This window comes from Falco punctatus, assembly GCF_963210335.1.
Source record: "Falco punctatus genome assembly, chromosome: 8".
Taxonomy (NCBI): Eukaryota; Metazoa; Chordata; class Aves; order Falconiformes; family Falconidae; genus Falco; species Falco punctatus.
The window spans coordinates 57,692,253-57,704,075 of NC_137588.1; positions in this window are offsets into that span (position 1 = coordinate 57,692,253).

Consider the following 11,823-nt stretch of genomic DNA (forward strand, 5'->3'; position numbering starts at 1 on the left):
GGAGAAAAGCAGCACCTAATTTTTTCTATCCTTTAGCAATACCAGTTGGTGTAATGAAAGATGGATTGTATTGGTCCTGCTTTTTCAAAAAAATAAAAAACAAACCCAAAGGAAAGCAGTGAAGACAGATGTGCCACCTCTTGCAAGAAAAATCACCCACAGGATGTATTCAAAGCCAGAAAATGACAAGTGATGAAAAAAGTGACTTAAAGCCGCAGTTGGAGTGGGATCTCCCTGTCCCCCTGGAGGAATGTCCTGGTCCCTGCCTCTGGCCAGGCTTCATGCGGCATGAAATCATGAAATCAGTCTGTCCTGTACGGAGCAGAGCAGGATGATTGTGGGCATGTGCTAAAGGCGACCCAGAGCAGAGATCAAGTAGCAGCTGGACAAATGCCTATGCCTCCAGTCTGGTGGCATTTTGGAGGAGTCTTGCTGGCATGTTGCTGGCTGAGCTGCACACCAGAGCCATGCAAAGCCAAGCCCTGATCTGGGATGATGCATCAGGTGGAGCTGTCTCAGCGTGATCATGGATAATTTACACCATTGGTAAACAGATTTACTGGGACAGGCTTTTCCGAACCCATTTGGGCCCATCACACTAGTGATGGTGCCGACCGGCAGCTGGGGAGCCCTGGACTCGGGGCAGCTGCACGGGGCTCCCCCCCAGCCCTCCCACACTGCCTGATGCAGGGCCACCTTACAGCCCCCTGAGGAGAACCTGGAGGGGGGATTATAGCCCCCCAGTGTGTGACTGTCCCCAGTCCCACAACAGCAACACAGCTGAGGCTTGAGCATGGGGCAGGGGGTGCAGGATTAGCCCCAGCACCACTCTGCCCAGCCCCTGCCGTGACAGTGCCCAGGTGGAACCCCATCCCTGGAAGGCACAGTATGGCAGAGCCATCACTGATGCTAATGGCTCTCTTGAAGGCTATCAAAGCCTTAATGAACACCCACTAGCTTCATTCCAGATGTGTAGGACTGTAAGGGGGAAGGCATTTACTGCAGCTACTGGGAACCACTGGCACCAGCTTGGTGAGGTGCCCCTCAGCGTAAGACACCACAACCCAGTGGAAGCAAGCCTCAGCAAAGCCAGCCATCGCTGCTTTGGTGGAGAGAGGGAGGCTATATGGGGTCCGATACGACCCCCTTGCCTGAGCCTTTGCCCACAGCCATGTCCACCCTGAGCCCCCACCAGCCTCTCCCTGCCTCGTGCCCTCCCCGTTGATTTCCGATTTCAAAAAACTCTTTTAGCCCAGGCAAAATATTTACAGGAGCGATTAAACATTGAGGAAATGGGAAACTTGTTAAAAGTGTGGAACTTCTATAAATACAGCATTATTAAAATAAAATGTGACTTTTAGCAAGGACAGCTCTCTCAGCTGTGCTGTGTTTACCTTAATTGTTTCCCTCCATTAATTACAGTCTGAGAGGGAGACTTGTGCAAATTGAAATAAATTAATCGAATTTGTTTAGAGTTTTGTGTGGCCGGCTTATGGGGATTGCAATTAAGCCAGTATGTTTGGTGTATTAAATTACATTGCCTAGATCTGTTCTTCCCTTTTCAAGCACCAGGAACGTGAAAAGGCAGGAGTCAGTCACAATTAGAAGGTAAACAGGCAGTGCAAGCAATGGTTATTTTAGCTCCAGTGCCTCAAGAATTTCACTCCTTTTGCAAGTGTTAAGGCTCATCTCTTAATAAATGCAGCCCAGCTCTGTGCAATGAAAGATAAAGGGGAGATGGTTGAGTGGAGACCAGGGCGCATCTCAGCTCTGCCCTGGCAGTGGAAACAGTGACGTGGGTGGGAATTTAGTCCGATTCTCCAGGAAAATTAGGCTATGTGACTCAGCAGCCTTGCGTGCTTTCTTGCTTGTTCCCACTAGCAGCTGCCCAGTACCACCCACTTTTGACACAGGGGAAGAGGCTTCCACATATACTGAGGTGCTGACGGGGTCTGTGAAAACAGGCAATGAAGTAGAGGAAAGAAACGCACCTGCCAGCGAGGAGGAGAAGGGTGTTACAATTTGTGTTACAGCAGTCAGGAAGTAACGCAACGCAAATAAAATAATAAGCATCAAAAAGCTTTACCATTGGTCAAACTCTACTGCCCATACTGGTTCTTCATCCTCCAGAGGCCAGACCACACTCCTCCTTGTCTCTGCTTCATTCTGGTTCCCTCCTTCATCCAAGACCTCCTCTGTCACACCCCTCAGAGCTATTTAACCATTTTGCTGTAGGGTCACAGCTGCACATCGTCAAAGCAAGGCCACAGCTGCATATTATCAGTGTCAATCAACTCATTGCCTTCGTTCCCCTACAGAAGGGGATGCTCAACCCTTTTTAGACACCAGAAAATCTACACCACACTCTTTCCAGATATGTATTTAAAAGGAAACCTGGCTTCACTGGTGGTGCCCATGAGTCAGTCTGCTCCGGTCTTGTCCCAAACCAGCCAGAGGACTAGCATTGCAGGAGTTTGTTCCAAGACCCTCTAGCCCCATGAAGAAGTGCAGCCAAAGTTTGGGAGAGATTTGAGCACAAAGTAAGGAGAAAGGCGTAGTTTCCTCCCTTAGAGAAAAAGGAATTTTGGGATGAGGAAAAAAAAAAAAATCCAAATTTTGGTCTGCAGAGCTGGGCTGCCCCCCAAAGGTGACTCCTTGAGGATGGTGCTTGCAGCACTGGCTCAGGCAATAGGGCCAGGCAGGGGGTGAGAGGGGTGGACCAGAGCTGTGGGGGGTACTCAGAGGCGCAGGGAACCTGCTCTTCAGAGACATGACCAGGGCATAAGGAGCTTGGCTCCCTGTCTTCTGCCTTGTGGCTCATTTACAAAACCACAGGGGATTCAAAACACAGCTCCGGCCGCTTCCATGCAGATTCCTCTCCCTTCCCTGCTGCCCTCAGCCATCCACAGTCCAGCAGGTTTGGTGCTGGCTTGTATATGTGTTACTAGTAAAAAAATCCCATCCCTCGTGCCCCAACAGGAAAAGATTCCTGCAGGAACCCCCCGTTGGCATTGCTGTGCAGAGCAGCCCTGCACTGTCCTCACCTCCTCCCACTGCGCTGGGCACTGCTGCGAGGGCAGAAGGACAGCAGCCTCCTCCCTGGTCGTAAATACAGGGTGGGCAGGGATGCCAGGGACAAGCAGCGTCTGGCAGATGAGTTCTCCACAAGCGAACCTCTTCACCTGGCCATTGCCTGCGCCCCGATGATATATGGAGTGGCTGGGCTGCAATAGGATTTCTACTCAGAATATTGGCTGGATGATAAAGGAGTCTGTCCGCGGTGATAATTGCACCATAAATAGCGCTAGGTTCGGCAGTGACGAGTGAGGCATTAGAAAACCTCACCCTCTGGATTCCTCCCACTTCCTTCCATCTTCCTGACTGCTAACAAGCTGAAAGAATAGCTCATCGGTTTTTACCAGCCACGAGAGGTTTATTGCACTCAGATGCAGCTGGGCACCTTCCTCCCCATAAATCTTCATAGTGAAAAAGGAGAGGGGGGTGGGGGGAAAAGTTACGTTGGGTGGTTACTGAAAAGCAGCAGGAAGGGCTGCATTGTGGTGCAGCTGTCCCTCTTCATTCTCTCGGCTGCAAGGACAGCGCCGTCCTGCTCGCTCCTCCAGACTTCCCCTGGCTCTTCTGGGCACTCTCAGGCACTTGGGGATAACCATCCTCTTTACACCACTGATGGAAACTGAAAACCTGCCAGCTAGCCCCAAACACTGAAAAATGAGGAGCTCAAACTGAAGACTGCTGTAAAAGTCAAGTCTGGAAAGAAATATAATTAATATGAATAGATTGCAAGCCCTCTCTGGCTTCTTGCTTTTCGAGCCTGCAGAAAGTATGTGGACCCCTGTCCTTTCTTCCTGAAGAAAAGCTGGGAAATGGATCTGACTTTGCTGGCACATTAATATGCTCTTGAAGTTCAAAAATTACCTTAAAAAGAGGGAGTTTACCCTTAAAAAACCCTACTTTGAGGTTTCTCACTCCCACCAAACTCAAGCCCACCTGAGCTCTGTCCTCTGGGCAGATATGCTCGCTGTTCATGACCAGCCACCAGGTACTTTGGGGAGTGTGGTGTAAACAGAAAAAGTAGCCAGGACTGAGTGGAGGCATGTCCTCATCAAATTTTATTCATGGGTTAGTGAATTGCTGCTGCAGCTCTTATTTTTCTTACATGCAGTGCCCTGTTTTCCTGCAAATAGCTAAAAGATGGACTGTGTAGCACAAATCCTCTTTACAACTCTAGAGACTTTGCAAGATCCTGGTCAAAAGTTAAACCTTGAGGAGCCAGGCATGATGCGTGCCAAATGCTGGAAATTCCCGTTCTTTGTTTCTAGGTCCCAGCTCAGACTGGGGAGTTACAACATCCCATGGTGGGCAGCCCTAAGCAGTGGGAAATGCCCCACTGCCAACAGAATCAGTCTGTTGTGCTCCCAATGGATTGGAAAACATATTTATATCAGAGAGATGGTGCAGCTGAAATGTATTTCCACAGCAAGGGATGCAGGCAGTGTTGTCAGGCTGATGCAAACCCCTGGTTTCAGCTGGTGTGTGCTGTCAGAGCTTCTTAGTGGAGGGATGAAAATCTGCCCTGGAAAAAAGCATCCTCCGCTGACAGCCACCTCCATCGCCGCTGGCAGGGCACAGCTCCTGCTCTGCCGCTTGCAGGCTCCTCTGGGGCAGAGACCCGCGGGGATCCTTCAGGGTTAGTTACTGGGCTGTCTCCGTGACCACTCCTGACATCACTCAGATACACTGACATCACTATTGTTTTTTTAGGAGGATGGTTAAATTTTATTTTAGGATTTTGAAGGGCCCAGGAGTGAAAGGAGAAAATTATTCTCCTTTCTGGACACTTTTATAAAACTTCCACAAATAACTGCAGTAGGAGGAAGGCAAGTTTTATTCTAAGATGGGTAAAGAGATGCTTAAAAAGCAGTTTTTTAAAGACATTGGGTAGAGTTGGGGGAAATCCATCCCTAGTGCCCATGTTGCAGCAGGATGACTGGCCTGGCAGTGCTGGCATGCAGGATGGGCAGCTCTCTCCTTACCGCGTGCAGTGCAATGAAGGCTGCTAAGCAGGCACAAGCTTTTCAGCTCCTGTACAAATACAAACCCATAAGCTCCTCCAAACCTTCCTCTTCTGCACACCCAATAAATCCAAAGGCAAAATAGAGAGCATGATTTTTCTTCCCCGTCCCCATTCTGGAGTGTTTGAAGCAAAACTGTTTACCTCGTTTAAGCTTTGGATTTGCAAGTTTAAAGCTTTCACAATTCCAGGTGCACCCAAAAAGATAAGGGAGCTAGGAGGTGCACTGCTGTACTTAGAAATAAATAAATAAGGTTGAGATTAATTCTAAGCTACTTCTTAATACCTGGTATTTCACCATTATCTACTGCTATTATTATATTGACCCAGCCTAAGCTGACATGGGATAGCACAAAACCCTTAAAACAACAAAAGCAATGACTGCTCTTCAGGTCTATGTTTTCCTCTTGGTTCTTGGTTTTCCTCTTTTTTCTCTCCACGTCTCTGGTATTTGTTGGCAGAACAAGGGCAGTGGTTTTGCAGCCTCGTGGGCGGGAGGTCCCTGTTAATGAACCATAGCAGGGGTGAGGGCGGGTAGGGGGAGCAGGGGGGAGGCTGTTTGGGGAGGTGTAACAGCCATTTGAAAATGCTGGAGACCCTGGAATCTTGGGACACCAGGGAGGGAATGGTTCGGCAGAAGAGAGCGGGGGGTTTCCCCGTACCGGCTGCTGCAATGGGGCTCCAGCTCTGCCGATGCCAAAGGCTATGGCATGGGATGTGCTGAGCACCAGATCCCCTTCGGAGGCTGTTACTGGGATTCCTGGCAGGAAATGCAAAACCTGGCTTCGTAAACCAGATCCCATCATATACTTGGCTGGACACGGGGAGAAAAAGAACCAATCCAGGCTTTAAAAATATCATGAGACTGAAGAAAGAGCCTGGGAGTGGAGGGATCTGTGCTGTGCATGACTCAGTGGAAAGAGGCAAGTCAGGGCTTTGTGGAGAAGCTTTGGGAGAGGGAGGCTGGGGCTGAGATGAGATTAATCAAGTAGCAAGATCTGCCTCGACATGGCTATTCTTGGCTATTCTATTAGGAGGGAGATTACTGCTTATGGTTCCTCAAAACGAGCTCTGAGGCAGTTAAACAGGCTATAATGACAGGTCCCCGCCTTACTCAGTGGCACTGCTTCATTCAGCGTGTATGGCACAGGGGTGGACTTATGTGAGGATGGGTGCTCGGAGCCTGGAGAAGCAGGACACCCTGCTGGGAGCTGCGCTTGGCCCCCACCCCATGAAAAACTACCTGCCCTGATCTCTGTGCCCTACTTCTGCTGGCTTCTTCCCTGGCAGCAGCTCCGCCTGCGCCAGCAGAACGGGCGGCTCTTCCTCCTCCTGCCTGCTTGAGGCTGGACTTGGAAGCCCTGTCCACCAGAGGATGACGAGGTGCGGAGGCAGCACCCAGCACCCTGCCGCAGGCGCCCCAGATCACTGGCGAGGACACACACACGGCTGCTGCACCCACAAGCCTACTCTTGGGTGGGCACAGCAAATACAGACAATTCTTGGCAAAAAAACCCCACCAAAACCCAGGCCCACATGACATTTCTATAGCTGCAACAAATGAAACCCATGGCTGGGAGCTGAAATAAGCTGTCAATGTTTGTCTGTCTCTGGGAGTTAAAGCTTTATGGAAACGGTAGTGGGATTTTAGCCCAGGTCAGGAAAAACATCCATTCTGAAAGTTATTAGTTTTCTTGTCTTTATTTTTGAAAGTCATTTGCTGCATTTTATTTTGTCAGCTTTTTCTCTCTCAAAAGCTCAATACCACCCACAGCATCGGGTACCGCTGAGCTCTGGCTCTCAGTCAAATCCTCTTGCCTTCAGGGAGATGGAAACTAATCAATGAGGAATATTAAACAATATGAAAGCCACAACGATTTAACATTTCCTACAAAGGTCAGAGTCCCTCAGCAGTTCCACGATAACAGTGAGCTGAAGGCAGCACAGGGAGATGACATAGCTCAGAGATCAGCTCTTATTCCTCTGTTTTCTGCAGGAGGTGTTTTCTCATGTGATGGAAAAAGATCCCGCTTCTGAGCAGGCTCAGGCTGGCCGGGATTCTGGGGGTGTGCTACACTGGGCTTGGATTTCTTGGGGCTAGTGGGCAGCCTGGGCTGTCTCAGCCCTGGGTTTGCAGGTGTGGGTTTTGGGGGGGCACAGGGTCCTGCTGTGGTGCGTTCCAGCTCCAGTGCCTTTGCTCAGTCTGAAAGTCTCCAGAGTTTTGCTGGGAACGGGGCGATGCATTCAGGTTGACCCAGGGATGCTCGGCAGAACTTGCCACTGAGATTTTGAGATCCTTTGATTGACTCAGTATAACTCATCTGCCCAGCCGCTGTTACATCCAGATACCTGGGGCTGGAGGTTTCACCGCATCCCTGACAGCATTTTTTAACCTGGATTCAGCCTTGGATTTTGGCACCTTACCTCCCTTTCCGAAGGTGAGTGGTGCTGGGATCCAAGGAGGGCTCTGGTGTCTTGCTGTTCAGAGGAGCGTGCAGGATGCAGCCCGGCCCATGGGAGCAGGTGTACCTATTGACCATAGAAAAACAATAGAAATATAAATTCTGAAGTATACCCACACCTCTGTTGTTTTTCTCTGTATGGGTCCTTCTATTTCTGTGGCAGCGATGAGAATTTGAAATAAACCCCAGGTGGAGATTAAATTTCTGGTTTGGCACATTTTTTTTTGAGCAATCTTAACAAGTCACTTCTCACTGGGTCTGCGACTTCTGCCTCTGTGTAAGAAGGATGCTGATACTTAACTTTCACTTCTACAGCTATTAATATGAAGTGGCCAATAATGCTTAAGCACCAGTGTTAGCTGAGAGACTTCCCTAAGTGAGATCAGTAATTAGTTGATCCTTGTTTTGTTCTAATAGCAAACCTGGTTAAAATGTAACTTTTATTTTGATCATCACTGGCAGGGCTGGAAAGATGCAGACATAACAGTTCAATCCAGCCAGACTGCCCAAGACTCCTTTTTATTTAAGTTTGAACAAGGATTTGTAAAAAACCATAGCAATTAGCATCAGCGAGTGAAAGAGAGGAGCAGAAAGGGCCTTGAAGATGCCAAGCTGCAGCAAGGCAGAGCCCACTGGACGGAAACCCAAGGAGCCAGGACATTTTGGAGATTGCTGTGAGCCATTGCATTTTGCATTCCAATTATTTTTCTCAAGTGCATAGTTAACTGACGGTAGTTGGTCCCTGTTGAGTTTCTTGACAAGCAATTTATTGTTAGAAAGGTTGAAAATCAGCAGGTGCTAATTCCATCACAACGCCCCTCCTTTCCCATCCCAAATCCTCCCATCTTCTTCATTTGCTCCTCTTAATAAGATTTTGTATATTGCTACTGCACCTGGTTGCACACCACGGTTATGAATTTAATGTGCAAAGTTAAATGTAAACAGGATTAAAAAAAAAAAAAGACTTAGTAATTATAAAGCACTTGAAAGCATTCTCCATCCCCCATTTTGTTTGCAGGCTTTTCGTTCTGTCTGTCTTGCATATCCAGCTATTCCAATAATTTCTTGGGGGTAGTTTAACTCGCTCCAGACATTTCAGCCAAAAAGGAGAATTGATTTCCATGATAAAAGCTGCAGGAGAAAATGGCAAGTGTTTGCCTTTATTCAACAGGAATGGGAGAAGGAATGAAAGTAGACTTCATAAATCTAAATTCAAAACTGTCAGGAGAAGTTTTGTCTCCTTAGAACCAAGGGCAAAAAATTCTTAAAAATTCTGTGACTTCAGAAGAAGATGAAACCACACACGTAAGTGCTTTTACCTGAACAGAATTTAGCTGTCAACCTGTACTCCTTTGGTGATGTCTTCTGTGCTGTTGTAATCTGGGATTTTTTATTCTAAAGGATTTCAGGACCATCAGAGGTGTTTAATTACCCATCTCATTTGGAGCAGTATCGGATTTGGTGGATGAAAGCATTAGGAGCATCATTCCCTTGAGATCAGAGTTTAAAGTATATGGTAGGTCAGCATTTGGGGATAAAGGCAGAGTTTCTGTGGGGTGCTCAGATCCTCCTTAGGGCACCCAACGGTTACTGAGATACTGTGCGTTGGTGGAAACATCTCTCACCAGACTGGCACAGTCTGTGAAGGCAACTCAAGTTGCTTGACCCACTGACCTCCCATGGGAATGGTTGTTTCTGACCACAACTTCACTTTCTTCTTCAGCTGCACAGCGAGGAATATCTTACTGTCAGAAGAAGAGAGAGATTTTAAAGCATCACAGTTAGGTGGAATTGGGGGGCACTAAGGAAAATCCAGATCTACCTTTGGGCTGCACAAGTTAACAGCGATGCTGCGTCACGGATGCAGGAATTCCACGTCCAAAGTGGGCTTAGCAGGAAGGTGATTCAGCACCTGTGCTCATGCTGGTCAAAGCACCTCGCAGAGCCTGCCCAGCACTCCTGCACACGGGGCACGGACATTTTGGGGTTTGGGTAGCTGTATTTCAAAGCCCCCTAAGACAAGCAGAAAGAGCTTCATGCTTTCTTTAATATAGGTAGTTGACAGGAAGGTGAAGTTTTGGCTGGTGGCAGGAACAGCTCGGCTTAAAGGTGCCCGGTGGCTGCTGGAGCCCAGCGCTGCAGGGAGTGGGTGCAGCATCCCCACAGGGTGCTCTGGCGGCAGCTCCCACCTGGCCACCAGCTCCCTTGCCTTAACACACGGCCACCGGCCACTGCAGCGGAGTCAGGGGCTGGCTCGCAGGAAAGCAAGGAGCTGGCTTAGCCTAGCCAGCAGCTGCTGAAAGGCACAGCGCAGTGACATTGCCATTTCGTTTTCTAATTTGTCTGAAATCTCAGCTGGCTGACACCTTCTAATTTGCTGTTTGTTGCTGCTCTCCTAGAAGTCCAGCTGATCACTCTGTCGGTGCCAGCAGATCAATCTCACAGAAACAGACTTATTTTTCTTCTGGTTTTGAAGAGGTTAGTGTTCCAAACATTTGTGCTTACCTGCTGAGCTGAGCAAGATTGCCCTTGTCCATGCTGCTCTTGCATGCTGCCAGGCGCACTCTCAGCCCAGGGCAGAGCTGGAAGAAAGACTGGGGTCTGGCCCAGCGACTGGATTTTTAATGTGTGGTGGTACTGGTGGGAGAGTGGCAAGAGAGAAACACACCGAAAAAAGTCCATAGAGCTATTTTCAATGTCATTCATTTTATAGTTGTATTAAATTGAGTTTGGCTGGCCGAGTTGTGGTGGGAGAGGGAAGCAGGGTGGACTTACACAGAGCAGCCATGGAAGGACACGTGGCAGCCCAGCACTGCAGAGATGGGGCTATCCCACCTCTTGCCTCAGGAGAACTTTTGGCACCTCCAAATTTAAAGACCTGCAAAATCCACCTCCCTGGGAGTATTGGCATATTGCAGTCTGTGCACACCTTGTGAAAGGAACTCGTCTGCTGTGTTCCAGCTTCATCGCTGCCCCTCTCCCTGAGTGCAAACACACATTGCCCCTCTCTTCCTGCTGCTCAAGCTTTGGGCCTCACTGCTGGAGCACTTCTACCACCCCACTGTCCTCCGGGAGCAGGAGCTGCTCCAGCGCTATGCATGTGTGATGTGTGTTGGCACCTCTGTAGGGCATGGAATGAATTTTGCATGTAAGGTGTCATCTGGCCTTCAGGGGACCATCCTTCAGGAGGAAGCAAGTGACTTGCTGCAGCTCAGCCCCCTGCCAGAAAGGGGCTCAAATGCCACAATGGGGTTGGGAGGGGAGGTGGGCAGGGAGCGGTCCCTACTCATCCCCTTCCTTTTCTCAGGGTTCACGCTGACTCCAGCATATTACTAATGCAGCAAAGCTTTGCTTCTTCTGTCTTAAAAAGGTTAGGGAAGAAATATCCTAGAAGCCCAAGAAATATTTCTTATAAAGGAAAAGCACTTAATTTAGCACTTTTTTAAAAAATCAAGTCATTATTTCCTCAACACCAGAATTTGCTGAAAGCACTCCAAGTTCTGTTTTGCAAGTGCCATGGAACAAAATAATTGTGCAATTAGTAATGCATCTCACACTTTGTGAAATGAAAGATACAAGTACAAAATGTAATGCTTTGCTTTTCTATGGTGGGAAAGCACTGGTCATTCCTTCCCCCTCCTCCCTATTTTAAGTCCACTGCAGTATGTAATTAATAAAGATAATAATAAATATCCCCCGCAAAGCAAGAGAGAGATGTGAATGGCACAGGCACAATGTGGATAGCTTGGCATTGCCAGAGCAGCTAGCAGCTTCCAAATATTAATTACAGCTCTCTGAGGAGGAGCTGTGTCCTCTCCAGCCCTTTCCAATGCACTGCTCCCAGGCTCTGTGAAAGCGGGACCGTTTGCCCAGCACTGACCAGCAGATCCACGGCCAAGCTGGGATGGGAGCCCAGTTACTGCCAGCGCAGGGCTTGTGCATGCAGCCACGAGCTCCTGATTACATGAGAGGGTGTCTGTTAATTCAGTGACTGGAGCGATGTTTCTGTACCTCCAGCATCCCCACGCTTAGCACTTGCAAGCAACTAGCCCATGCACGTTAACAAATGTCCTCTCGGTGTTGGCCTGGCCCATGGGAAAGGCTCTGCCGTAACTCGCCTGGCTTGTATTTGGTGAGAAAAACAAAACCGTTGCCTGGGCAACAGCATCCTCCTGCCCTGCTAGGTTCCGCTGGATATACAGCTTTCCCCTTCTCAGCTTGTGGCGCACCGAGCCTGATGCTGTGGTGGGAAGCACGTACCAACTCCTT